This window comes from Moschus berezovskii, chromosome 6 (genome assembly GCF_049115385.1).
Source record: "Moschus berezovskii isolate FMDL1 chromosome 6, NW_MosBer_1.0, whole genome shotgun sequence".
In the NCBI taxonomy this organism is placed as follows: Eukaryota; Metazoa; Chordata; class Mammalia; order Artiodactyla; family Moschidae; genus Moschus; species Moschus berezovskii.
The window spans coordinates 34,063,293-34,068,722 of NC_142465.1; positions in this window are offsets into that span (position 1 = coordinate 34,063,293).

Here is a 5,430-nt window from a genome sequence, read left to right on the forward strand (position 1 = left end):
CCCCGGTCGCGACTTCTGGGCAGGCGGCCCGCCTGGCGCGAGGTGGGGCGCGGGGCGGCGGGGCCGCGCGCTCGACCGGCCTTCCGCGTCCTGCCATTAGCATAAATCCCATTAGCGGCTCCGGCGCGCCGCGGCGGCCGGGGGAGCGGGGAGGGCGAGGGCGGGCGTAACAGTGCTAACGCGGCCTTCGACGGCGCGGTACAGCAGGCAGAGGCCCTTTTACAACCATTACCTCGCTGGTTCCTCCGAACCACCCGGTGCGTGGGGCTCTCCCGACGAGAGATTAAATAGCCAGGCCAACATCTCGCCTCTAATAGGTGGCAGGGCCGGGAATCACACACACACACACACACTCACACTCACACACACACACACTCACACACACACTCACACACACACACACTCTCTCTCAAGGGCTGGTGTAGCAGGGAAGGGGGTTGAGTGGAATGGGAGGGGTGTGGTGGTGCTTTGGGTGAAGGGAGGAATGCGGGGGGTCAGTATCACCAACCCTCGTCCATCATTTGGGACACGGAGTTTGGGTGGTGGGGTGGAATGCTTCCACTGCCTTATTGAATGCACCTCTGCTCCCTCACATGACTATTTATTGGAGCTGCAAAAGCAAGAGATTATAGCAGTAAATGAGAGGAGTACCACCTCTGTTCTCTGGACATTTATGGTCTTGTAGGTAAAATCAGGAATATTTGCTGGGCATTCACTGTGTGCCAGGAACTGTGCAAAGTGTTTTACATGGACGACTCACTTATCTATGAAATAGGTATTATTATGATTTCCATTCCTAGACAAGTGAGCAAAGGCACAGATGACTTCTGAAAGTCCATATAGCTGGTGACTGGAAGAACCAGGAAGATTAAAAAGATGAGCTGACCTGTGGGAGGAAGTCGTGCTGCTGCTGCTGCTGCTGCTAAGTCACTTCAGTCGTGTCCGACTCTGTATGACCCCATAGACGGAAGCCCACCAGGCTCCCCCGTCCCTGGGATTCTCCAGGCAAGAACACTGGAGTGGGTTGCCATTTCCTTCTCCAATGTGTGAAAGTGAAAAGTGAAAGTGAAGTCGCTCAGTCGTGTCGGACCCTTAGCGACCCCACGGACTGCAGCCTACCAGGCTCCTCCATCCATGGGATTTTCTAGGCAATAGTACTGGAGTGGCTTGCCATTGCCTTCTCCGGGAAGTCGTGCTAGGGAAGCTTATAGGGAAAGGCATGGCTCTAGGCCTCGGAGATCTCCCTGAGCAAGGCAGAAAACATCTCAGCTGCTGCAAAGGATTAGGAAATTTTAGCCAGGTGAAGAGGCTGTGGGGGTGGGAAAGAGGAGCTGGAAATGCCAGAGGGTCACGAAGTGCAGATCTCAGGGCAAGCCAGGGCCAGGTTAGGAGAGCCTTGTTAAGGATTTTGGTCTTTATTGAGGAGGAAGTTGAAGTCATGAATGGTTTTAAACAAGAGAGAGTCATGATTAGAATTACATTCTTAAAAGATCATTCAGGGTGTAAAAAATGCAAGTGAAGGGTAACCAGATTCACTGATGGCTTGGACAGCTGAGTTGGGATTAAGGTGGAGAAGGTAGGAAGAAGTGGATACATACAAAGAGATACTTAAGAACTGTGCTAAAGTAGGACTTCTCTGGTAGTCCAGTGGCTAAGAATCCACTTGCCAATGCAGGGGACACAGGTTTGATCCCTGGCCTGAGAAGATTTCACATGCCATGAGGTGATGAATCTCACAGGCCACAGCTGCTGAAGTCCCTGTGCTCTAGAAAACCTGCAAGCAGCAACTACTGAGCCTGCACGCCCTGCACTCTGCCACCACAGTGAGAAGCCTGTGCGCCAGCAACCAAGACCCAGCGCAGCCAAATGATACAAGAAAAAATAAAAGAATATTAAAAAAAAAAGACTTGTTCTAAGTAATTGGATAAGGGGTGAAGGCGAGAGGATGAGAACTGAGTCATTTTACATCCCCGTCTCTCCCTCAGCCCCTAATCATTTAACAAATCCATTTCATTTCATGAATATCTTTGCCACCTGTCCCCTCCTTTCCATGCCCACTGCCACTTGTCTAATTCAGCTTGGGTCCTCTCCCTAACAATGAAGCAAGAGTCTTTCTACCTTCAGATTTTCCCCTCTCGAAACAATCCTCCATGCCATTTGAGCATGGTGGTTGTGGTTTAGTCACTAAGTCATGTCCAACGCTTGCGACCCTATGTGCTGTAGCCTGCCAGGTTCCTCTGTCCATGAGTTCTGGGCAAGAATACTGGATTGGGTTTCCATTTCCTTCTCCAGGTGATCTTCCCAACCGACATTTCCTGCACTGCAGCCAGTCTCCTGCATTGCAGGTGGATTCTTTACTACTGAGCCATCAGGGAAGCCCCCATTTGAGCACATGACCTATGTAAAATGCAAGCATAATCAGAGTCAACCCAGGCCCTATTATCTTGTCATTGTGTCAATTATAGGATAAAGTCCCATCCCTTCCTAGACTGGTCATTCTTTGCTAGCGTCTTCTTCCCCTTCTTAGGCTGAAACTGCCCAAGAGGCATCATACCCACTGAATACCCAAAGTTACCTGCATGTTGAGGTAAATATTCCTTCACAGCACTAAACCTTCATAAATCCTTTGCTTGTGTGTTTATAATATATACACATGTGACTCATTTCTGAGATGTCACATGATCCTCTTATTGCCAGGAATTTGCCACCCCCTTCTACTGGGGAAATTCCTATTCACACTTTAAGTCCCAGCTCAGATATCAAGTCTCTGTAGACTTTTCTGACACTCCCACTCCCCTGATAGGATTAATTGATCCCTCATCTGTGCTTTAAAGCACTTTACACAAATTCTGTCCTTGTATGTGTTGTGTTATAGGTGTAAGGAGGCACAGGCTAATGCAGGGGTGGTGGTAAAAGAATAGGAAAAAAATAGTTCAGAGTACATTACATGTGTCAAAGCTATGGTTTTTCCAGTAGTCATGTATGGATGTGAGAGTTGGACTATAAAGAAGGCTGAGAGCTGAAGATGCTTTTGAACTGTGGTGTTGGAGAAGACTCTTGAGAGTCCCTTGGACTGCAAGGAGATCCAACCAGTCAATCCTAAAGGAAATCAACCCTGAATATTCACTGGAAGGACTGATGCTGAAGCTGAAGCTCCAACACTTTGGCCACCTGATGTGAAGAGCTGACACTGGAAAAAACTCAGATGCTGGGAAAAATTGAGGGCAAGAGCAGAAGGGGACAGAGGATGAGATGGTTGGATGGCATCACTGACTCAATGGACATGAGTTTGAGCAAACGCAAGGAGATAGTGATGGACAGAGAAGCCTGGCGTGCTGCAATTCATGGGGTCTCAAAGAGTTGGACAGGATTTAGCGACTGAACAACAACAACAGTATTATGTGTAGTAAGGATCAGTAGAGCTCCGTGCTATGTGGTTGTAATGTAAACTCTCTTGTCTGAGGAGGCCTTACAAATAGCTGGGAAAAGAAGAGAAGCGAAAGGCAAAGGAGAAAAGGAAAGATATACCCATTTGAATGCAGAGTTTCAAAGAATAGCAAGGAGAGATAAGAATGCCTTCCTCAGCAATCAATGCAAAGAAATAGAGGAAAACAATAGAATTGAAAAGACTAGAGATCTCTTCAAGAAAATTAGAGCTAGCAAGGGACCATTTCATGCAAAGATGGGCACAATAAAGGACAGAAATGGTATGGAGCTAACAGAAGCAGAAGATATTAAGAAGAGGTGGCAACAATACACAGAACAACTATACAAAAAACATCTTCACAACCCAGATAACCATGATGGTGTGATCACTCACCTAGAGCCAGACATCCTGGAATGCGAAGTCAAGTGGGCTTTAGGAAGCATCACTATGAACAAGGTTAGTGGAGGTGATGGGATTCCAGTTGAGCTATTTCAAATCCTAAAAGATGATGCTGTGAAAGTACTCCACTTAATATACCAGCAAATATGGAAAACTCAGCTGTGGCCACAGAACTGGAAATGGTGTTTTCATTCCAATCCCAAAGGAAGGCAATGCCAAAGAATGCTCAAACCACCACACAATTGCACTCATCTCACACACTAGCAAAGTAACTTCCCTCCTGGGAAATCTGTATGCAGGTCAGGAAGCAACAGTTAGAACTGGACATGGAACAACAGACTGGTTCCAAATCAGGAAAGGAGTACATCAAGGCTGTGTATTGTCACCCTGTTTATTTAACTTATATGCAGAGTACATCATGAGAAATGCTGGGCTGCATGAAGCACAAGCTGGAATCAAGATTGCCAGGAGAAATCTCAGTAACCCAGATATGCAGATGATACCACCCTTATGGCAGAAAGCGACGAAGAACTAAAGAGCCTCTTGATGAAAATGAAAGAGGAGAGTGGAAAAAGTTGGCTTAAAGCTCAGCATTCAGAAAACTAAGATCGTGGCATCTAGTCCCATCACTTCATGGCAAATAGATGGGGGAAGCAATGGAAACAGTGACAGACTTTAGTTTTTGGGGCTCCAAAATCACTGCAGATGGTGACTGCAGCCATGAAATTAAAAGATGCTTACTCCTTGGAAGAAAAGTTATGACCAACCAAGACAGCATATTAAAAAGCAGAGACATTACTTTGCTATCAAAGGTCTGCCTAGTCAAAGATATGGTTTTTCCAATAGTCATGTATGGATGTGAGAGTTGAACTATAAAGAAAACTTAGCGCCGAAGCATTGATGGCTTTTGAATTGTGGTGCTGGAGAAGACGCTTGAGAGTCCCTTGGACTGCAAAGAGATCCAACCAGTCCATCCTAAAGGAAATCAGTCCTGAATATTCATTGGAACGACTAATGCTGAAGCTGAAACTCCAATACTTTGGCCACCTGATACGAATGTCTTATTTGAAAAGATCCGGATGCTGGGAAAGATTGAAGGTGGGAGGAGAAGGGGACGACAGAGGATGAGATGGTTGGATGGCATCACCGACTCCATTGACATGAAGTAAACTCCGGGAGTTGGTGATGGACAGGGAGGCCTGGCGAGCTGCAGTCCATGGGGTCTCAAAAGAGTCGATTGAGGGACTGAACTGAACTGAACTGTCAGCTCAGTAAATCTTCCGGAATTCTTCCTATTCAATGAAGAGATGATACACTGATCAGTTAAGAATTTCCAAAAGTCCTGTTTCCGGATCTGGGGAAAACAGGCCCAGAATAATTTGCCCTCAAAAAGTATCATTTGCCCTTAGTCAACATGGTATTTGAATACCTTCAAGAAAGGGCTCCGGAGGGAGTCGGGGGAAGGGAGAAAGAAAAACCCCAAACTGTTGACCTTAGTCAAGATGGCTGCCTTTGGCCTCGCTCTATCAGAATGCGCATGCCCGTTCTTGTCCCCGCCCTTCTCCGTTGCCCCGGCGCGTGCGTCCGAGCGTAAGGCGGGGGGA